The sequence below is a fragment of the Calypte anna genome, chromosome 2 (genome assembly GCF_003957555.1).
Source record: "Calypte anna isolate BGI_N300 chromosome 2, bCalAnn1_v1.p, whole genome shotgun sequence".
Classification (NCBI taxonomy): domain Eukaryota; kingdom Metazoa; phylum Chordata; class Aves; order Apodiformes; family Trochilidae; genus Calypte; species Calypte anna.
In genome coordinates, this window is record NC_044245.1 from 98,494,519 (window position 1) to 98,519,262 (window position 24,744).

General features: G+C 38.8%; 1 protein-coding gene across 1 annotated transcript in view; it reads right to left on the reverse strand.

Annotated features, from left to right (window-relative positions):
- Positions 1-24,744, reverse strand: part of GNAL (G protein subunit alpha L) — a 195,098-nt gene that overhangs the window by 124,797 nt on the left and 45,557 nt on the right. The window lies entirely within an intron of this gene.

The following is a 24,744-nucleotide window of genomic DNA, read 5'->3' on the forward strand; positions in this document are numbered from 1 at the left end:
CCTGCCAAGAGGGCATGATGCCCACATGCCATGGTGTACATGTGTATGTACACCTATATAAAACACAAGCATAAACAGCCTGCAATACTGTTTAATCCAAACACGAAAACGTACACGCTACAACCACCACCGCAACAAATCCCGACAAGAAACGATATGTTTGTCACTTGCTTAATCTCCATTTTAGGTCCTGAAATGAAAAGCAAGCTGGACAACATTACAGGTATTTTTACTTGCTTCAAATCTCTCGCTTTGCAAACTGGCACTGCAGCACAAAAAACAGCAGTATGGAACCTGGCTCTTCCTAAACTTCCACTGCACAGAAACTACCTATGCTACTAAAACTTGATCCCAAATTCATTGAGGCACAGGAACGCTAAAAGAAGGATGGACATGACACTTCTGAAGTCTCTAACTATTTTCAGCCTTTATCTCAAAATATTATTGCCCCTTCCCTCCCCCTCCAAAAAAATGATTAGTGAAAAGTTAGTATTTTGATAGCCATGTCTGTGTGTAAAATCCTAGTCTGGACTAAAACCAGAGAAATTTGCCAAAAACATTAATGAAACGAAGCAGGTTTTTATCTAAAAAGTGTTGAGATGTATGTGGCAAAATGAAAGTAGATTTCACAAGTTGAAGGATTTAGTTTTTTCAAGTGCTCTCTCAGGTGTGAATGCTGGATCAAGGAACTGGTACCATACTTTGAGCACCCACCATAGGAAGTGGAATCCAGAAGAGAAACAGGTACTGCTCCAGCTGATACTACTGAATTCAAGAGCCAGATACATGTTTTTATGGTACTGCTTGATCTAGAGTCTTGAAGCAGTTTTATTTTCCTCCTGATAGGCAGACACACCACAGGCAAAAATTGACAGGATCTGCCAGGCCAATACATAATGCCATACATTTTTAAGTGTTACTGAACTGTCTTTTTTAGGGCAGATATTTTTTTCCTATTTACATTTTTCTGTCTGCAGGGGCAAAAACCTCCTCAGATTCAGGGAGGTTTAAAAACACAACTAAGGGTGACTGCTGGTTTTGGAGGCTGTCAGGCGTGGGACACACGATGAATGGCTTTCACGAAAAGCAGTCCTGTTTGCTCTCTGTTACAGTTCTTTGAGGGCTCAAAACTGAACACGCTAAACTAGAAATCACTAGCTGGGTCTGGATTTTCATAATTTTTCAGTGTCAGAAGCTGTAATTTATGATGCACGAGATGTGCATAGCCATATTTATTTCCTACGTAAATACCTCAGTTTGGGACTTAAGTCCCTAATCTGGCTAGTGTCAGTCGGTCCTAGGAGCCAAGTGTGCCTTGTTTCTTCCTCTCCTCAGCAGTTTTCTTTCTGTATGTACTAACACTGGGATTTTTGGTGCAGATTTGTTCCCAGCTTTGAAAAGGCTCACTGCCAATAAATAGGATTTGACAGGATCGTGGTATATCCTGCTTTTACCTTTCTCCAAAAGAGGGAAAGTGTTTCTCATTTCCTCTCTCCCCCTCGAAAAACCCTGTGTCCCTTTTGGGTCTCTTCCTCCTGAGGAAAGATCACACAGTTCAAGAATGACATGCACAAGCAACCTGTGCCCAGAAAGAACTTTTGGCTCCGATTATATTCCCAATCCTCCCTTTGCATTTCCCAAATACAGCACTTATCCTGACACATTTGAAACTACAAAATTCTAGAAGCAATAATAAACACAATAAAAGCCTTCATCCCCTTTGGACATATTTTTTTTTTCCCAGAGCAAAATCACAGCTATCACATGCACAATTGTCTCCTCTGCACATGGATAAACCCAAACTGTGAGCTTAATCCAAATACAATCCAACCTGCCTCTGTAAAAGATTTCAGCAATGCTGCTACCAAACCAACTCCTGGTACAAATCCTGCATGTGAACATAAACAAGATCCTGGGTAAAGGAAAGGAAACTGTTTGTGCTCTTCCCCTCTCTTCCCAGGCAATGAACATGACATCCTCTTCAAGTTCCTGGTTCTCCTGAAAATGAAGTATTTCAAATTGCTTCTGCCCCATAAGATCAGGCAACATATGTATACATATGTATACATAATTTATATAAGCACATAAGTATAAATAATATAAATGGATGTAAATGTAAATAAATATAAATACACACCAAATGGGTATGTGTGTGGAAAAATAAGTCTCATCTTCTCCACCTTCATGCCCAAACCTGGTGTTGGCCCATCATGAAACCAGGCAATACAGCATAAGCACTCCTGAAGGGAAACTCCAGACACATTTATTTACTGCCTTCCTTTGTGAGTTCCCACCTCACGCTGGGTGTGTGGCTCAGGCTGGATGTTGCAGAGCCCATGTCACTTGTGTGAGGCCACTTGTGTGTTTGCATTCTTGTATGGAAGAGAATGGAGAACCCAGCTGAAGTTCAGGGCAACAACCACCCCGGCCACAAAGTCAGGGCTTCTGTCTCATCCTCATTTTGCTTGGGCTAAAGAGGGACTTGGTGAGAATTAATGGGGAGCTTCTACAGATTCAGCTCAAGAGATCTGGTTACTACTTACACCTCTATTTCAGAGTATGATTCATGTAGAGGTTTTTCTTGGGAAAGTCTGGTAGAAGTGGAGAAAGTTTCTCTACTGAAACCCTGCAGACCCTTTTCAGCCTGTCTTCCCTTCACACATCCTCTACTGTGGCTTTGGTTCTGTTTCTTGAAAAAAAGAGCAAATGGGAAGATGGATGTAAGTAAAAGCTTAGGTGGGAGCTAAGCAACTGGAAAACAGATTCTTCCTGCTTGCCACTTCTTCCTGCTTCAGCTTTCACAGGGGTCTCTGAACTCTCTGCTGTCACTGGCCTCAAGTATGGGCACTGAACTAGGGAGGTAACACTAGGGAGGTGTCATGATCTGCTTCTCCTCACTGACCTGCAGTTTTCATGTGGCCTGTTGCTGCACATTGGAATATGCAACTCACTAGATACCCATGTTTTTTAGTTTATTTCATCATCAAATCACAGTCTGAAAAGAGAAAAATAAGTTTGTATTTGCTTTATTTGTATTAAAGAAAAATAATCTTTCTCTCTGGTAATAAATTTTTGTTAAGTTTGTCTCCCTGCAGATGTCAAATATTAACACAAAAGTACACACTCATGGAATGCTACATTTGGATTTTTATAAGATACACGAACCAGGAAAATTACAACTCTGACTATTAAAAATACTAAGGCTCTAGAAACTGCACACCGCATGCTTTGCAGAGAAGTGAATATCATGCTAAAAAAAAAAAATCTAACCTTTATCCTTTGTGTTTAAACCCATGACTTCAAAAAAGTCATTAAAAGAATTTCAAGAGGACCTCTCCTTTTTAAGAAGTGGGATGGGAAAGATTCCAGAGAAGGTGAGGTGTGCATTTCCACGATGACTGTGGACCTAAGCCTGACTTTACATCCCTGGACTAATGATGCAGGAGAGGGTCAGGCATGGAAATGCTTTGGAGTAGTTCCCTGGGTCCCTGACCCAGTTTGCTGTCCCCATTCCCATGCCATCCTCCTTTACTTGGCAGCTGGCACCATGTAACTCACCTGACAAACCAATTTACCCCTTGCCTGCTCCTTTCCCACAAACCACAACCTGTTTCATCTCTGCAAGGCCCAGGCAAGCAGTAAAGGGGAGAAAGCAGGTGAAGTGATCTGGTGGAAGGCTATGGAACAAAGGTGTCTGAAGAGAAAGAAAGGTTGTCCAGGGAAAAAACTGCAGGCAGCAGCCCACAGAAATGGGGATGATTGCATTCTGCCCTGAGAAAGCATTTGTAAAATGCTCCAAGAAGCAGCCAGATGCTCCTGGGAAGCCTGTGTGGAAAAGGATCAGGTGAAAAGGAGATTTGCAGAATGATCATATTAACGAAAAAGGACAATCCTCTTTCGTTCAAGCTAGTTATTCCTTATCCAGATTAGTTACTCCTCATCTGTGTCCTGCAAGGAAGCAAAGAGAAAGGGGGATTTCTCCTCTAGCCTTCCCCACCAGCTCAGGGCTTCCATTTATATCTTTACTGGTAAGATAATGCACGTGTTTATTACTTGTCTTTTCAGACTAGAAATTCCTTTCTGTGAAGAGAGACTCAGATGGCAGCACAAGTCAGAACCAGAGGCACAAGTAGCTGATTGAAGTTAACATAAATCTAGCAAGGGCCTAATAATATTTAAAAGACTGTAACCCCATGGGATACCTTTATATGTTACAATTAAGCAACATTGTTCAACTAAGTGACAAGGATCCTTTTGCAATAAGCAAATGGACAACCTCTCCTTTGATGACTATGCAAACCTGTTATGGAATATGTTACTTTGTTAGCAAAACAGGGGACACCTTTATGTTAATCAAGTATCACTTGGGTGGGCACTCCAAGGACACCCCACCTCCCCAAACTGAGTAAATAAAGTAATACACTCCCATTTTAACACTGTGGAAAAATAGTTCTAATCAGTTGTTTAGGAGAGTGCTCAAGTTTAAATAGATTTAAATAAAGTCAAGCAAAACATGCTAATATCACGCTTATTTTGAAGTGAATTAATCATTAAGTAAAAAAGTCAGCTATAATTTTAGCTGGAGTCACTACTTTTACAAATAAGGGGAAAAAAAATCTATACAGGAGACACGTCCTGGATTCTCTGAAACATGCTGACCAACATCTTGCACAGCTGTCTGAACAAACCAAATCATTTATCTACAGCTTATAAAGGGTTTTGTATGTCATACAGAAATCTGCATTTAATAGCAAACGCTCAGGTCAGCTATCACGATCTCCGTATTTGGAAAGGAATGAAAAACTGGGGGAAAAAATATCTAGTGAGACACTCAACATATGTGAGATGTGCCTTGACCTCACCTTTAACTCCAAGGCACACACCCCAGCAAAACCCTCGAAGTCACAGCATGCCTGCCTCCACCCCGAGTCATAAACCAGCATTCTGCTGAGCTAGATTGTCTCTACATTCACCACAAACATATCTGAGCCATCATTTACTTCTGTTTGTATCACCCTCCATTTTCATATAAACGTAGAAATCAGCTTTAGATTTTTCACTGGTTTTTAACTGCTTTGCTTGAGAAATGAAGTTTTAGCTTTCCCAGCAAATTGGTTGATTTCTGAAAAAGTGAAGTTCCCTCATAGGGAAGCATTCAAACTCAAAATTATGCTCTGATTCTTCTGAGTGCCTCTTGTAATGGTCAGTGGTGTCCCTCAACAGAAAATTTTAGCAAATAAACACTATCCCTGCATACGGCTACCTTAAAAGAAATCAAGGAATTCTGTAACTGCAGTGAGTGAATGTGTACTAATGTAATTACAATGCCCAGAAGCACTGGTAAGCTCAAAGCAAGTAAGTCCATTTTCTAGCCCTGTTTATGGATCCCAACAGGTTCCTACACACAAGAGTAATCAGTAAAAACTGGCTTCAGGAAATTATGTTGCCAAGATGTGTGTAGTGTAACACAGACTCACATTCTAGTGTTTATCAATAGTATTTATTGCAGAAATAACACTTTGACTTGACTGCATGAGTCTGGACTATAAATTCAGATAAAGCACCAAAACTTACTGAATAACCAACCACACTGTGATTTTTTCCTTATCCATCTATCTTAATCTATAAATCTGCTTGTAACAAATACTTGTTGAGTCATGTTCAGTTTGGCCTTTTGTGGTAGAGACTTTAAGTTTCCTATAGATATTTTTGTAGTATGTGTGCAAAGCAGATGATCTTTTGGATTAAACAGCTATCACATGTTTGACCATATTTGAAGAGACAACACTTACTGAACCCAAGTAGTCCTTTCCAAAACCAAGTTTATGTTGCAATTAAACTCCTACGCTTCCATGACATGACATTTATTTGTCTAGATAGATAAAATAGTAGCTGTAAAGACTAAGCATACAGATTACTTATATAGATGACTGTTCTGTCTGCATACCTATGTGAGAGAGGAGAAAAGCAATTGTAAAATAAATGTGACAGTTTCCTAGGAAGTAACTCTACTTAGTTTTTTTTCTTTTTAAATTATTCTCTTATTCATACATTCTGTTCCCTTCTAGTCTCAAAATTACAATGGTATTCTGATGGAACCTTTATGGAATGGGTTAATGAAATTCAAACTCATATGATTTTACTGATCCTATTTTTATTAGAAAGCAGAAGTTTTTTTCCAACATCCACTGAGCTGTTTGTTTAACATGGGTTAGATTCTTTGGAGCAAATATTTGTTTAACTTACCCTAAGGATCAAGAGTATGGATGAAACCTTACAAGATCATATAACTTGGGATGAAAGGTGATAATAACATTGGTGTGTGCATGAAGGAGAAGGGGGGAAGGCTGAAAAGTCCAGAGAACTTGCAGACACTTTGGAACAAGTCACTTAAAAATAATAAATAAGTTTCTTAGGATTCTGTATTTTCTCACATATTTCAGGAAAAACAAAGTTTGTTTTTAAAACAAAAATGCATAATGTGAGAAAACTTCCTAAAATATGGCAATATTTTCTCCAAGTTTAAAGTTTCAGCTAGATCAACCATGGTATCATGTTTCCATACCAATCTACATAATTACAGGTGTATTGTTTCAGTTTTTGTGAGTTTTGCTTGGGTTTTTTGTTTGTTTTTTTGAACAAACATTCTAGTCTGAGGTTAGCAACAGCATGAATGCAAAAGCAGTGTAATTCAGCAATCTTGGCTAATGCAGCTGTTCAGACCCTGCACTATATATTTTAAAACATTGAGAGGGCTTTAAAAAGCTTATAGATGTTTGGAATATTTAACAACTTATAAGAAACCTGGCCAACCAATTTGCCTACCAATCCTAAAAGATTTAAAGGCCTTTAAGCCTACCCATATGCAAGCTCTTCCTGCTCAGCACGAGCTATAGCAATCTGCCACCCACATCACTAAACACAATGACAAGATTGTGCTTCCATTTCTTTGCAGCCTATTCTTCATAATATGCAAAGCTTCAGAAACAGCATTTCTGCTCCTGATGCAACAGCACAAAAGCTATTGTAGTAAGAAATGGCCTAACCTGTCAGCAACACTGTCACCACAGTTACCACCGCTTATATGACACGATCATATTCGGCCACTAAAGGATCATTAGGTACATTAGCACTATTGTATTATTTTGCATAGTTCTTTTACATGGACACTAATAGAGAAAGCTTGATTTAAATAAAAATAACCAATAGAAATTTTCACTGACAAATCCATTCTTAACCATTAGACAGCTTAGGATGCTGCCTGCTCACGGAGGGAAAACCAGTTATTAGTAGGTTAGCTCTGCAAAACATTTACCAAAAATACAAACCAGCATAACACCCTGTACAAGGAAGAGAGCTTGGAAAAATGCACACAAGGATGCTTTATCTGCATATGTAAATGACTAACGTTAAGCTAGGTTAAAACTTCTCTGTACCATTCAAATGCATGTGTTCCACACAACAATTTATAGTGTGTTTGGGAATGGACTGCTGTACATCCAGAAAGATCAAAAAACTATATCTTTAAAAGGCACATAATACATGACAAAATTTTATTCTTTGCCATTCATTTTTACATAATTTTACTGAAGCTGCAGAATCAAGTGATGTAAAAGAGCAAATGCCCATATTTGAGTTGCTTGTGCATCTCAAGATGCAGCTTCTCTGCGTGTGTATACCATCACAGAATCATCACAGCTTAATTTCTGGATACATTTCACCTCAGAATGACTGCAAGCTGTCAGTGACTGTGAAAACAAAGCAAAAGAAAAGGAAAACCCCCAACAAATGGAGGCCCAGAACATACCAAATAAGGTATTCCTCAAACAAAATATTGGCATTATACTTACAGGAATTCATGGAAAATGTGATCAACACTGGTCACCTCCATTCAAGAGAAATGATCACAAGCTGGCAGAGGTGCAGCAAAGAGGGATGAAGATGGGAAGAAAGGACTGCTGGTATCAGAGAAGGAGACTAGGAGAAGGGGGATTTAGCAGACTAGGGATCCCTGTGATTTCTTGTAATGACCAGGTAAAGCACGTGGCATGCTGTGGCTTGGCATCCAGGGCCACAAGGGCTGCAGCTTTCTACCACAGCAAAAGCTTTCTGCCACAGCAAGCACTCTGCAAGGGCCACTTGGGTCACTGTTTTATCCAGAACTGTGGGTCAGGGCCACTGGTTGTTCCTGACAGATATCAAAGGCATACTCTTGCTTTCCAGGAAAGCACAAGAGAGCTTTCTCATTTCTAGAGAAATGTATTTAATAGAATACAATCCAAACTTGTTTCACCTGATTTAATAATTCTGTCTTGGTATGCAATGAGCCACATGTAAACAAGACAGGAAAAAAACATCAGAGTTCTGAGCTGCCAGAAATGTAATAGCAGGATGGCAGAAAACAACAGCAATAACTAGCCCTGGTCCAGCTCAGGGAGCAACACAACCTTCTGAGGGGAGAGAGGGGATGCAGGGATGGAGAGTTCCATTTCCTTGAGATTCCACCTCATTATGGTGAGGAGTTGCTCTTTCTGCTGTGGAAGTCCTGTCCGGGTGGAGGGAGGGAAAGGAGGCAGAAGATGGCAGGCATCCACACACCTTTGGGAGCCTGTTCCTTCTATTGTGTCAGCAAACAATAGCCTCCCCGCGCTAATCTGTGAATCTCCTCAGGCTCCCTTCATGCCTTTACCATACTGCTTCCCCAGCCCAAGTTACCTTCTCTTGTTATTTACAGCTCTCTGACCGGTCAGATTATTTCCCTGGACACCCTGCAAGAAGGGTAAGTATTAAGAAAAAGACATTGTGCAGTCAAGTGCCTACATTTTCAAGTTTCACTTGGTCACCTTCCCCACTCTGTCTCCAGAATGTTATGTGATTTACAACATGAGCCGATCGCTGTCTTCCGTAAACTGTGCAGAGCAGGCAGCCAAAGAATGACACACAAAAAAAATGATGCTGTGGCAAAATACTGCCAGACTCTTGTGTTTTCCTTCCTGTGGACTGTTAGTAATTTCAATTGCCCATGGAAATCTCTATTAGTGTAGTACACAGTTTACATCACATAACGTTGCAGTTTACTTTTATGGCATGTTGTTGCCATGATCTTCTTGAGTGTGTAGTAATCCTTTTCTGTGCCTTTTTGGAATTTACAGAATGGCTACACTTAAAAACCTCAAAATATTAACAAAAATAAAAATACAGATGCTACATACCTATTAAGTAAGGGCTCTTTGTCCTGTTTTTTAATTCTATTATCAGATTTTAAGAACTAAATCTTAGCAAATGACTGTTCTAATTGTTAGTTGTTGAAATAATGACAACTTAGTAAGTCATTCTTTACACTGACCAATACTCTGGAAATATTTGGATTACCTATAAAATAAGCAAACCCATGCTATGTTATCTAATAATGGAAATATTTTTTTTTACTGCTTCCTCTATTCCTTATGTACATTTAGATAATTTTTTGTTTATTTTAAAAATTTTATTTGGCATATGAAAAATCTCTGACACCAGATTTAAATATTATCATTTATTATTCCAAACTCATGCTTGAACATTTTTTTGGGGGTAATGTATCAATAATAAGAAGAAAAACTTCTGCTCTGGGCCACACAGAAAATCACTATAATCATGCACAGTAAAGACATGATGTTATGCTCCCTAAGGGTTAAAACCATATGCATTATGCAAAAGTCTATCATCAACAAAAATTTTAACCAACTTCAGTGAATAGGACTGAATCTTATAGTGCAATTCATCTGGCTAAATACTGATTTCTAGAGATGAGGTTTTTACCAGAAGTCAAGCTAATATAACAAATCAAATTTTGGGTGCAACGAATCTCATTCTAACACTGATGCTGTAAACCCAAAGAATTACAAAAATTACTATATTATTACATAATAAATCCCTCCCTTGAAATGCCTCTGTCTCTTCACAGATCTATAGATAGATTCAAGATGAGTTCATCTAGAGATCTAATAATAAGTGATCAGAAATCACAGTGCAATGGAAATAAAGGTTAATAGCAGGAAATACAATTGAACAACTGCACTGCATGTCAGCAAGCCAGAATTAGTGTATTCTCAGTGATGTGTTAACAACTTGGAAAGCAAAGGCTCAGAGACTATTGCAAGTCAAACTTGCTAGCCACCAGCAAGTGAAAGAGCTTTTGCAGGCAGTTTAGCACCTCTGCTCACAATCAATCATTTTTAGTGGTATTAATGAAAGGGCTTTTAAAATAACAAGTTAATGTTAATACATTTTAATGCTCTTCTTCACATAAAAAGGAATAGTTCTTTTGATATGGTGCTGTTCATCTTGGTCAATGACCTCAGGCAACAAGAGATTTCATTTAGCCAAGTAACTCTTATCCTCAAGTCTCATGAAACATAGAACAAGCTTCACAAAGATGAAGGGAGTGACTGGAAGAAAAATGTTTCAACTGTAAACTACCCTGCATCTATCCAATACAAGGATTGTAACAGTACATTATTTTTTTTCAAAATCTTGACCTTTTAGAGTGACATCATTAATTCCCCTCTAGATACTACCAAAACTACAAGCTAGTACAATTGGAATAAAATGCCTCAAGTGCACTGATGACAATACATATGAAAATTTGCATTTACTTAACGCACTCAGGTGAGCCTGAATTTCTCTTAAAATAAAAATTAAAAGCAAGCAGCACTTAACAACTTTCCCATTTTCTATGTAGAAGTTATGTAAGTAAAAATCTAAGGTAACAGTTATGTTGGTAATTTGTAACTGACAACACCTGACACCTACAAGAATCTTCTGTCTTTTGGTATAAATTCACCTCACCTGTTTCCTATACTTTCATGATTATTCTTTCTTTCCATCAACCCCTTCACCTCCTCTCTCTCCCAAAAGAAAACATCACCAATATTAAACTTTTTCTCTGTCCATGCACCTGTCCCAAGTATGAGTGAATGTTTCTGGACCACACTGGTGGCATTTGTTACATGCAAGTCTCGGAGTAATTAGGCCCCATGTTCCAAATTTAAAAAATATGAAAATATATAGAATGGAAATTAAGCTTTTAAAAGTTTTACTTAATCAGAAAACTAAACTAAACACAGTTCTTTGGACTGACCTGAAAGGGTTACTCAGCAATTTGCCCTGTTGCTACTTCCCTGAACATAAGTGATGCAGCAGGATCACTCATCCAGCCCAAAGTCACAGCATTGCATTTTAGGGGGGCAACTCAGCAACGGGGTGTAGATCAAAACCAGGGTTTTGAGGATGGCAGCAGCCTGCTCCTGGGTTACCAGCTCTTCTGGAAGCCTAGCAACATTCAAGAAAATTAATTTAAAGCAAGTGTAATAACCAATCCATCAACTTTATCATAGGCATAACAACACTTTATCGCAGGCATACCACCACTCAAATGCTGATAAAGTATTTGCTTTCACTGGTTTGAGTTTTTGAGAAATCTGATGAATGTACCAGAAATTTGCCTTAAGATTCAAGTTTGCTTGTTCATAGTTAAGGCAGTTTTTCTCTAAATGATGATATCTTTAATCAAAATGCAAGACTCAGAATATTTATAATATATAAAAATTTCCACAAAATGAGAAAGATAATGCATATGTCCAAGCTAAAGCTTGAAATTTAAAAAAGATCACTGTAGAGCATTGTAATTAATTTACAAGGGACAGTATCAAAGTACCTGAAAGGCACTAACCTGAGTATCTGAAATGCTGGCAAGTAAGAAATCAAAATACTTGTAGATTATCGTATTTCCTCAGTAACTGCTGTGTATGTTTAGTCAGATTAGACATCATATTAAGGATGTGTAATTAGTTGCTCAGAAAAAAAAATCAGGAAAGAGCAGTCAACGGATGGAACAAAACTCTAAATTCTACTCAGCTTTGAGCAAGTTTTCTGGGTAGCATCACATTTGAAATCCAAATTGTTCCACCGAATGTGTTTACAAACACCACAAGGCCTTCAGTTTTCAGTGATCCAGTAAAAGGAAAGCCATATTTGCTACCTCTACAAAAATCCTGTGAAATCCCACAGTCTTGTTCATATACTCCACTGGCAATACTTGTTGATTAATTCATAGTCCACAGTGCCTCTTCTGATCTCTGGCACCAGCTCAAGGCAGAGACTTGCCCTAAGGATTTCTCTCTCACACTGCTTTCACATAAATCCACCTTCATCTTGATGAAAACAATATTTTAATTCTCAATGAGTAATCCCTCAATACAAAGATTTCTTTTACTAGCACAGGTTTCTTAACTGGGTGACTGTGCATGGCATACTTTCCACTTCCAGTTTTTGGGTGTGTGTATTCTACTTTCTCTATGACTAATTACATTTTCATATGCCAAGAGCCAACATATCACTTTGCAGCTCCACCCCCATTTTGTTTTTTATTTTTGTTACTTTTTTACTTTTGTTATTTTCCAAGCTACTTTTTGAGATCTTCTTCATCGTTGATCCCAGCTTCCATAACTTGCATTAAAAGAGCTGTCTGTTAACAGAGCAGAGATACATATCCTCAAAAATCCTGCAAGGATGAAGACAGACATCTAAAAAGTACCCAGACCGATGACAACACGCAGTGAACCACTTTCAAACACAAAATTGAGATGTTAAGTTCAGACAATCTGTTAATACATTTAAATCATTGGAACCCCTTTGCAATTACCTTGAGTTCTGTCATGTAGTTTCAATGTGCAAGATGGATCTCATGCTTTGATACTCCCTTTTTGGGGGTCAGAGGGTGGCACAAGCAGAAGGATTTGTACTTTCTACATAGAAATGCCAGAAAACCAAGGTTCAAGCTACTCAAAGACAGCAAAAGTTTAGGAAGACAGGTTATACTCTAAAATGACAGCCCAGTGGTTAGATGACCTACATGGAGAAGCAGTTCCCTCACTGGGCTGCTTGCTGGAACAGCAGCTGCACTCCAGTTTTAATCCTTAGCTCCTGATGGGCAAACAGCCCAAATATGAATTATTCTGGAGTAAGTATCCAGGTACTCTGAGAGGCACACCAGAACTGGGCACAGTTTTGATCTTGAAAAATCCGCACCAAACAGGGTTCAGCCCACAAAATCTCGAGCCACCAATGGGCATTCATTTCCAGAGCAGCTCAGAGAAAGTGACAACCATGACATGGCTTGTCTCATTTCAGTCAGTGCTAGGCAAGGTCAAGCAGCTGTAGCAAACTGAATACATCCTGGTCTACAATTACTCTGTAATACCACTGACATTTTTATTTAGCTCTCTATCTTTAGCATAGGAAGTAAGTGCATTAAGCAATACCACCTCCCTTTTCTTTCTGCGCCCAGATCTCCTTTACTTGCTCTCCAAATCTGGTTGGCAGAACTAGCCTATCATTTTATGAAAGGTTACTTTCTCTAATTCTTAGAGATGTGTTCTTCGATAAACTTCTCTCTCTGTTTAGGAAATAACACACCTCTGCTTTTCCTACTTTTTGTGGCCTCTTCAATACCTGCCATACACTGCGATAATCAAAGCCAGCATCGTTTTTGCAGGAAATCATATAGATGTTTTCACACAGTTGTATGAGAACTCCTAACCACCATAAAAGAACAATACAAACTTTAAAATTCCCTCCCTCTCAATTTTATGCTCATGAGATAAGAGCTGTCAGCAGCAGTCTGGTTTCCTTTCTGATACAGATGATACATGTTTCAGAAGATTGCACTTAATATGTAATTACTTAAAGATAGGAACTAGCCCTTTGAAACTCTCCTTCCTGATTTATGTGGCATAAAAATCTCCCTCAGCCAAAAGGGACAGCAAATAAGACTTCTGCTTCATGAAAAAACGTATGTTCACAGATCAGTATATAAAATCCTAAAGAGCAACTCTATTCCTCAGTGCACTTGTAGAGATGCAGATTGGGATTTGAATGATCTTGAATAAAAGGAAAACAAACACACCCTATGCTCAAATATACTTTTCAAGAAAAACTTGATTAAAGCTGCTATAGAAAGAACCTGGGACACTGTGAACAGAAACAAAAGTATTCTGTGTGAGCCTGATGTTATTAGACAGAGCATGTTGTTGTTGGGTATCTACTGTTCCTGAAAAGATCAGAACAGAAAACATACAAGGCAAAGCACACTGATTTTTTTTTTCCACAAACTGAAATACATACCAGTTTATAACACTTTCCCTGTTGTTCAGTACCTTATCTATATCTTAGAAATAGATGTAAATTTCATAAGCAATGACAACCAGTGTATTTCTGTTGGAGAATGTATAACCCTCAACCTAAGGCCAGGTGACTAAACTTAGAGATATATTTACATTGTTACTTTTAAAATACACTTTATACCTTATATTTAATTAAAAATTTTTAGATTCCAAGTGTGTAACGAGGAAATAAATTAAACATAATAAACTTGACTTATGGAGATGACCTCAGAGTTAGAGCATAGGAGGGACTTGGCTGTGGAACAAACAATCTTTGGAGACATTCCAGGACAACAAACTCCCTTTTTTTCAATTAGATGATCTAACAGACCCCGTGATGATCTAGCACAACAAACAAATTGTCTGAGGACATGCCAAATAGTAAAAAATAAACAGTAAAACATGATTTTTGGCTCTTAGCACTAGGAATTTACTCTCATTAAAAGGGGGCTCTTCTGCAAATAAAATCCAGTACTGTAATACACAGTCCAGGATTCCACCCTTATGATTATAATGAGATCCTCTTGTCGCAGAAAAATGAAAAAGTTTGCTGCATGAGATTTAGAAGTTCAATATAGGGACTACCATTCATTAATACAGCAGAATGGTTAGCATGCTTCCAAGTCAGTCACATTTCAGTGTTTAGGAAGAAGACAGCTTGAAAGAAAAATCAAAACAAAAACAAACCCTAAACAGATTTGTCTATGGATTAATCACTGTGTAAAAACAGCTCATGCGTTTGATCTTCAGTCATGAGAACACATTTCCAAAAACCTGGAAAAAAACTTGTGTACCTATATAGGTACACACATAAACACTTTTCAGGCACATAAACACTCACACATGTAGATTTTAAAACAACAAAAACATACAGGGCAGCCGTAAATTAAACGGCAAAAGGAACCCAGGGTATTTGTTACTCGAGAAAGAAACAGCAGTTTAACAGTGATAGGCAGTGCTACAGAGGACTGAGCTGGCTGCTTCTCTCCTGGTGTGCCCCAGTGCACAGCTCCTGTGTTTGGAGTGCATTTTCCCCCACTGGCTTTCTCAGCTGAAAAGCTAATGAAGTCTCAACAAACAGGCTTAAGTTCAAACATCATTAATTCTGCTATTAAGATATATCACTGAGAGGTTCTCCCACTTATATAGTTATCAAGTGCTTGGCAACAAGGACATTTATAATTCATTTCTCTAATGAAGGAAAGAAAGAACTGATTTTATTGCAGATCACTAGCTGTGTCATTTTTTTACAGTTTCAAGGCCCAGAACAGCAGCAAGAAGACAAAAAAGAAAACCTCAACCCCCCCAATAAGTGCACTAAGATGCTGTCTCAATGACATCAATTAGCCTACAGGTCCATGAACCAGAATTCTGATAAAAATTAACACAGGCCTTCAGACTAGGGTAACATCAGGCACCTCTACAGACATCTTAAAAATAAAGGCTTCAGTGAAGCCTTACTCATTAATACAAGTACAGTTGCTGAATCTTAAGCAAAGCATAGCAAAGGGCTATATCTTTGAAAGTCCATGATCAAGACAAAAGAATGGATTGAAGGCCATCCCTCTCCTCTCCTATATGGGAGGAAGGAATGGACCAGAGAGGTCCAATTCCAGTCTCCCCCTCCAGACAATCCTTTCCCTTCTTTCTCCACTGCACATGCATTAGGGGTCTAGAAGCATTCCCCCACCATATGTCTGCATTTTGGCCACAGAAGACACATGCCTGGTCGTTATATGGGGATGGATTAGAACGCGTAAGACTCTTCCAGAGGCACTTAAGGACATGTGGGCTGCTCCAGCTGGAAGATGGGAATTCACTGTTCACGGCAGTGTTGTTTCTGAAGAACGCATGAAAGGGGCCTCGTGCTGTACATCACGTTAAAAAAAGCTGGGATCTCAAGTTGCATGCAATGTTTTTGTTATCTTGTTTAATTTTCGCCTGTTTAAAAAGCCCTTCAATTATAACAGTGAATCTGAATACCATGCAAAGAACTGGAGAGCAAATCATTGCTGTAAGGTGCCAACAAGCAATTAGTGCTGTCCATTGTGGGTTCTCAAATGCAAATGCTAAAAAAAAAAAAAAAAAAAAAAAAAAAGAGAGAGAGAATGATTTCCACAACAGTTGCTCCCTAAGCTCTCTGCCAAAATTAAAGGGAAAAATTATAAATAATTAGTTACTTTGTTACTTTTAGGAATCTGGCCACACCATTCTGTGCAAGGTGAACACCAAATGTGCTATAAGGTTGAAGAATGCAACATGGTGCACTGAGGATTTTAACATCATCCTGCAGCTATACTTACAAATTCAAACTATTTTCAATCAAGAAGGCTTTCATAGTGCAGTCCGGAAATCACACTGAGAGGAGGAGCTCGCTGGTCTACTTCAGAAAATCGAAGACTTTAGAACAGACCCTATGAGGAGAGGCTGAGGGAGCTGGAGCTGTTCATCCTGGAGAAGAGGCGGCTCAGGGGAGACCTCATCGCTCTCTACAACTCCCTGAAAGGAGGGTGTAGCCAGGTGGGGGTTGGTCTCTTTTCCCAGGCAACTCTCAGCAAGACAAGAGGGCATGGTCTCAAGTTGTGCCAGGGGAGGTTTAGGTTAGATATTAGAAAGAATTTCTTTACGGAGAGGGTGATCAGGCATTGGAATGGGCTGCCCAGGGAAGTAGTGGATTCTCCTTCCCTGGAGATATTTAAAAAGAGACTGGATGTGGCACTCAGTGCCATGGTCTGGTAACCGCAGCGGTGGTTCAAGGGTTGGACTTGATGATCTCTGAGGTCCCTTCCAACCCAGCCAATTCTATGAGTCTATGATTCTAACATTCAATACTGACCATTTAGCTAGTTTCAGTTTACTATGGTCATCTACATAAAACTGATGGCTGCTGAAGTTCTGGTGTGAATAAGCTCAGGTATTTAATCTTAAAACAGTGATTTCCATGAATATAGACCTCACCCACTAAATCTCAGTGTGCCTGAAGTTGTGAAAAACAGCACTCCACTACCTATCCAAACATTCATTGTACCACCATGGGAAGTAGTAAGTCCCCTTTACTCTTACTGTGTCACCATTGCAGCCACACACATAACATCTCAAGGAGGGTACTTCTCACCCTGCTGCCACTGCTGTTTCTTCATTTCCACTTTCTTTTGCTTTCCATAGAAGTCCTATGATCCCCACATCTGCTTCTCACAGATCCATTACCTAACCAGTATATCTGTCTAAAAACTTTCCTGCCAACATGCTGCACATCTTAGGGTTCATCCTTTATCTCCAGTATCACCTGAATCCCCAGAGATGCCAGTGATTTGGCAAATTAGGGTATGAGAAGTAGGTACAGACTTCACTTTAAGAAGTGAAATACAGTTCATTTGTTTTGAATTTCAACTGAATAGTCAGCTCTTCCTTCATCCTGCAAAGCAGTTCTTTGATTAAAAAAGCCCAGATACTCCAAATGAACAAACATGGTAATTTTCTCAAGCAATGTTCAGCTACAAATGGTTTGTGATCCTCTGCTCCAGGTGACCTCCTCCCAAACAACAGGACATAAAAAAGCATGAGATTGCAGAAGGGGAAATAACTGATGGGCCAGAGCTGACATAAGGCAGCATATGAAGAAGCTCATGCAGACCTGAGGAAGACAAGTTAATATAAATATGGACTCATTAATACATATATATGAAGTACAACTCTCTTTCCTTTCTCTTTTTAACACATAGCACCTCCAAATTTATTTGGAATGAATATCTGCAGTCCTTAGTAAATTATGTAATTCTTACTAAGATCTGAATTAGAAAAGAGGAAAGGTAAATTAGGTCATAAGGAAACAACCAACATAACAATCCATCAAGCTGTCATAATTTTAAAAAAATGGAATCATTCATCAGCAACCAGTTTTTTTCTTCAGCTCTGAAGAATACCTAACAACCATTGAGGTAGGAGGTGGCAGAATTTTTTCTAGATACCTGTGAATTCATTAATATTTAATTTTAACATTCCTTTGAATACCCTCTCCCAAAATAGTCTCTACAAATAACATCTCTAGAATTTCTAGAGATGACATGAAAGGAAGGCTCAAAATTTTCTTTCTAAATCTATGGTATTGATTTTGGAACTACTGACATTTGAAGACATCTTTAACCTATTTACTGGTTCTTTGTTTCAGCTCTTGCTCCTGTTACTCAAGAGCAAGGATATGAAGGCAACTGTTAATAAAACCATTTAAGTATTCAAATAAAAATTTTAATTAAAAAAAAAACTTTGATAGATAAGAGAAGTAAATAACAGAAATAACAGTGAGATGGTGGAAGATTTAATGCAACTCATCAGAGGAACAGAGACTGAAGGAATACACACCTGGTCAGTCCTCAGAACTCTATTCATTGGGAGAGAGGTGCAACAAGTGAGATGCTGAACAGGGACAAGCAGCAGTGTGCAGTCTACTGTAAGAGAGTAGCTGAAATGCTATTTGCTCACACATATCAAGGTTAAAATTGTTCAAAAGAAGACCAATATAGAGAGACAAATCTGAGATTTTCCCAGAGCAAACCTACAAAGAATTGTTTTAACAAAAAAAAAAAAAAAAAAAAAAAAAAGCTATGAAAATGAGTGAAGAGAGCATAAAATGTGAACACAGGTATTTTTCAACTGCTTTTGGAAATCAGAAAAATACATTTGGTACTTTTAAAAGACATATAACACAACTATACTATTACATATCTCAAAAGCAAAAAACAAATCCCTATTTTCTGTAACTGTGCCAAGATTATAGGTTCTCTGATGACATAAATACAGAAATCTTCCAGCTCATTCCCCTAGCTTGGTCTCTTTCCAAGTTTCTCAGCCTTTTCTTGATTTGAGTAACCAAAATATCTTCTTTGCCTACTGACAAATACATAGAAACATAAAGCTTTCTCCTAAATTCACAGTTAAAACAGAAACAGACAAAATATTAGTAGCACAAGAATACTCTGCCACATTCCATGTGACCATTTCAGTTGTTTGGTTGACCCAGGAAAAAATTTGTGAAAGGTTTTTACAAGAGAAGAAATGGCCTGTTGCTTGCCTTTGCTCCACTACTCTCCAAACACATTCCAGTAATTCTAGAAGATGAGTGAGACTCTATTTCCCTTTGCAGAAACTGTGCTGCCAAGATGAGACCTCTTCCAGAGGAGCAGAGTAGCTCACCCAAGCAAGCCATTATGGGGTCTGTCTGTATTTATGATGGATTTGTATAAACTGTGAGTTTTATAGGTGAATTCATAGAATCATAGAATTGGCTGGGTTGGAAGGGACCTCAGAGATCATCGAGTCCAACCCTTGAACCACCGCTGCAGTTACCAGCCCATGGCACTGAGTGCCACATCCAGTCTCTTTTTAAATATCTCCAGGGACGGAGAATCCACTACTTCCCTGGGCAGCCCATTCCAATGCTTGATCACTCTCTCCATAAAGAAATTCTTTCTAATATCTAACCTAAACCTCCCCTGGCACAACTTAAGACCGTGCCCTCTTGTCTTGTTGAAAGTCATCTGGCAAAAGAGACCAACCCCCTCCTGGCTACACCCTCCTTTCAGGGAGTTGTAGAGAGCGATGAGGTCTCCCCTGAGCCGCCTCTTCTCCAGGCTGAACAGCCCCAATTGCTTAACCAGAAGGAATAAAATAATCTCTAACTCTCTTACACACAAAGAGAAATTTTGGAGATTGTTCTTGGTTAGAACTAAGATTGTTTTTACACACTTAGCAGCTGCTAACCCCCTAAACTGTTTCCTCAGTATCTCCACAAAGTCGAATTTCTACTGTTGATATGTAAACAGGTAACATCCTTCTGTGCAAAAGGGTATTTTTTTCTAACAGATCAGAAAACCAAACCAAACCAAAATAAGGTGGGCTTTTTTGGACTGCCCCAAAGTTTGGAACATTTACTGGGGACTGGGGTGGATGGAGAGGAAGCCGGTAACATTCATGTTCTTAACTTGAGCATCTGTAATTAAATACATATGTGATTCTGAGACAGAGCCGACTTTTTGTTTCCCCTCCCAAATTTAACTCTTGTAAAAATGTTGCTGTTGTTTTCCTGTAATATGAAGATGACAGATCAAACTGTGGCTCAGACTGCAAAAATGTTCTCTTGTACATCACTTTCCCCTGTATCTAGAGTATGGCACTCATTCTACAGTCAAAAAAGAAAAAAGAAAACAAGATTTAGAGTCCAACTGTTAGCCCAGGCTCATGCTTCATACTCATGAGATAGTGCATGTGCAAGAACTATATACCCAAATGATTTCTAGCTTATCAGTTTTTGCTTGAACAGAGCAGATGGAAGAGACAAGCTAAGCACTGAATTTGAACAGTGCTCAGTCAGTATCAGTGTGCACAACACGACTGGCAGAAATTTTAAAAGGTAAAAAATGCTACAATTGCCATTTGTAGACTTTTTATTTTGAAGAAATGTCAATAGAGTATAACAAAATTTTGAAGAATAAAACTACTTTTGAAAAGAAAACAAACTGCACGTATGAACACATGGTTAAGGCTGAGAAAATTAAAGAATCAAGAAAAGAGCTAATAAGGAATGGGGATAGAAGCTACAGTGAAAAATGACAGGAACAAAAAGGAGATGCTCAGCAGCAATAAAATTTAGCGCAGGTGGAAGGAAGAAAGGAGAAGAAAGAAGATCCTAAGCCAGATGCAGAGAATCCAGATGACAAAGAAAATAATATAGGTATTTGACAGAAGAGGGAAATTAGTGGGAGGAATGCCTGTCAGCTCCACATTCCCTTCCCTTGATGCAGGATTGGAGTAACCCTTTCCTTTAAGTTTCCTTTTAAGATTCTTGAAGAAAATCTCTCTGTTCCTGATATTAGAGTGTCATGATCTTTGTTACTGCTAAAAGCAGGAAAGAGAGCAGGTCTGGTGGCTGCCGTGGGGAGAGGGAGTATAAGGGAATTGGCTGTTCTTCAGAAAAGTCTTGAGTTCAGGGAGTTTTAACCTCTTCCCTGACCAATGTATGTTTCATTGAATCACAGAATTATCAGAGTTCGAAGGGTCCTCTAGAAATCATCTAGTCCAACCCCCTTGGCTAAAGCTGGATTGCCAAGAGCACGTTAGCCATGATTGCATCCAGGCAGCTTTTCAATGCCTCCAGAGAAGGAGACCCCACAGCCTGACTTGGAAGCCTACTCCACTGCTTTGTCACCCTCACAGTAAAGAATTTATTCCTCATGTTTAGGTGGAACTTCCTGTGTTCCATCTTGTGTCCATTGACCCTTGGTCCTGTCACTGAGTACCACTGAAAAGAACTGGGATCCATCCTCCTTACTCCTCCACTGTTTAGATACAAATAGATGTTGGTAGGGTCTCTTCTCAGTTGTCTCCTCTCCAGGCTAAACAGTCCCAGCTCTCTCAGTCTTTCCTCAGAAGAGATGTTCCAGTCCTCCAGCCATCTTTATTGGTCTCTCTTCAGTAGTTGCCTGTGTCCCTTGTACTGGGGAGCTCAGAACTGCACACACCTCTCCAGACATGGCCTCACTAGGACAGAGAAGACTGGGAGGATGACTTCCCTCGACCTGCTGGCCACGTTCTTCCTAATGCACCCCAGGATCCCATTTGCCTTCTTGGCCACAAGGGCACATTGCTGGCTCATGGTTAACTGATTGCCTGCCAGAACTTCAAGATCCTTCTCCCCAGGGCTGCTTTCCAGGGTGAATCTGAAGGAAACCCTGGCGCTAGAGCCCTGTTACTCAGGGACTACAATCTGAAACGCTGTCAAATGTGAACTGTGTTCTTCCCTGCAGGATTAAATAAATGCCAAATTTCATACTTTCTTCACTCTTATGGCACTAACAATACAATTTTCAGGAACGCCTCACTAAGCCTACAAACCACAGTCACCTCCCCTTTTCTGCTGACAGAGATTTATGAAATCACATCTTTCTCATAACATATGCATGATCTTCTGCATCACATTAAAATTACAGCCCTGCCAACTCCCTCTAGTTCTACCCCACACCATTCACTAGAGCTAGAGGGTGGGTGCAGTATTCCCAGAAAGATGTCCAGACTGCTGCTAATGCTTAATAGGGACAGAGTAAAAATAGCATGTGTCATGTGTATGTGTCTCATGTTTCTTACTGAAATTTATAAAATTGTAAGACCATGAACTATCCTCACAAATCCTACGAGTGCGCCACATCTGGACTGCAAATTCTTGGCTATGCCTCCTAACACGTAGCACATCTTCTCATCACAGCTGCCAGATCTGAAAGGTGCTGAATCTTGAGATTTGTCTACAGTTATGTTAAAGGTATCTAAAACACTCTAACTTGTAATTTGCAAACTGACCCCAAATATTCAAGGTCTGATTTGGATTGCAAGCATCACATGTAGTGAATGTATGAGTGATAACTTGGTATGAACTAAATGAAGGACTACATAAATTCCAATTGCATATTTTCTTTCTGCCAAATTTATTTGTTGAAGATTTAAAATATTGCTATTTGACAAAAGAACGTGATTATTTACTTTCACATCAGCAGTCCCTGAATTTGTAATGCAGTAATTTGAATAGAATTCCCCACTCTCCCATTTCATGAATTACATAAATAAAATGTATGGCACAAATTATATAAACTGTACATATATAAATACAATGTATTATATAAAGAACCGAACTACCCAGCTAGGAGCATTAGTGAATCAGCAAGATGACGCTTGAAGTCACTAGTGATTCAGTGCTTTAGTAACACTGCTATGAGAACTACCCTGTTGAAAACCTTGGAGTGAGGGAGGAAGAGAAATAGGAATGAGGGAAGGAGAAACAGGTGAGACTAAAGAAATATGACAAATAATGTAAAGATCCTGACTATTCAAAATTCTGTGCAGATTTTGGGAGGGAGAAGGTTCTGATCCCAGACAAACCCCTTCATCTATCTATTATGTTCTTCATTCTCATCCCTCTAAGCACTTAGCCTTCTATTTCTCCTATCAAAAATAAGCCAATCCCTTCTCCATTTTAATGGTGAGCAATATCAATATATTTCCCTCCAAAATTCTTTCATCACTTCCACTTTTTCTGCTCTCATATTATACTGTAATTATTTCCTTGAAACAGTATTTTAATATTTACGATCAAAACAGAACTTCCATGCTTTAAAGCACATGGAGGAAGCAATAAGTTATATCGTGTATTCTTAAGACTAGGAAATAGCAATGTTTTGCTAAATATTGGAAAACAAGGAAAATGTGAAGAAAATAACGGCAAGACAGTGCCTTAAGTCAAGATTTGAATCACCCCACTTAACTGGATGAATCAAAGCTTGCAGCTGAGCTTAAATTTCTGACAAAGTTTAGCTCAATCCAAGCCAGAAAAGCCTCAAGCAACTCCACTGTTCTGAATTGTTTTAGCTTTTCTAAACAAATCAGAACAGCAAGTGCTATTGGAGGCATAAACAGATTTCCTATTTAAAATGCTCAACTTTAAGGCTATTGACCACATTCCCTCCCTTCCTGTCCCAATTTAAACTTGGCTTTCACAGCTCCTGCTGAAATCTGAGGTGAGCCAACTTTGAACCAAATTTAGTTTTGTCTGCTTTTAATTTGATTGGACTGGCTTTCAAAACAAACCAAGCAAACCCTCACAACACGGGGATTTCAAGTTGCTGAACTTGTTTTGCATAATCTTCCCTTTTTATCCTAACATTACCCCTTTTTCATGGCTGAGAAAATATGAAAAAATGGATTTTCAAGAGTTTTTTCGTTAGAGATTAGAAACTGCTTAAGAAAATGAAGGATAAGAAGTGAAAATTAAATAAATATGCTCATCAACACTTTTAAGTAACACTCAATATGTACAGAGGCTGTGCAGAAAACATGGCCCAAAGCCAGAGTTGTCAAAAAAAAAAAAAAAAAAATTACTCACTGATAGTGGAAATAGCTTCAAATTGGGCAGCTTTTAAAAGCATCACTACAAAAAACATCCTTCTTACCACAGCTTAACTAGAAGGCACATTCTCACAACCCAGCAATTTTAAGAGTGCATTCATTGCCTTACCTACAGCCCTGCTCCTGGATGCCCCATGGATTTACTCTACTTTCCTCTGGCAAAATTTATTAAATCTTGTTAAAAACAGCCCAATATGACCATTAAGCAGAACTTAGACAATCAGAATACTTCTGTTTCTGTGACAAGTTCAAACTAATTTCTCTGAAATTAAGTTGGCTGTATTGGTAGACACAGTTGTTGTTAAAAGAGATGGGATGGGCTAATCACCTGAACATCAGCTTCCTGCCCTCCTTGGCTTAGAGTTGTAGAAGTTCAGAACATACAGGAATGAACGACAGTGATATTTTTTTTACTGGTGAAAAAAATTCCTAAACCATCAAAGAATGAATTCTTAATCTTTTAAGTCACAGGATAGTTTTTGAGTCTAAGAAACCTGCTTTCTTACAACACAGGAAGAGTCTGGAAGATAAAGGAGAGGACGTTTACCCTTCAAGAAAAGTTAGAAAATCCTCTCTTTGGTCAATCTTTCCCTTAGTT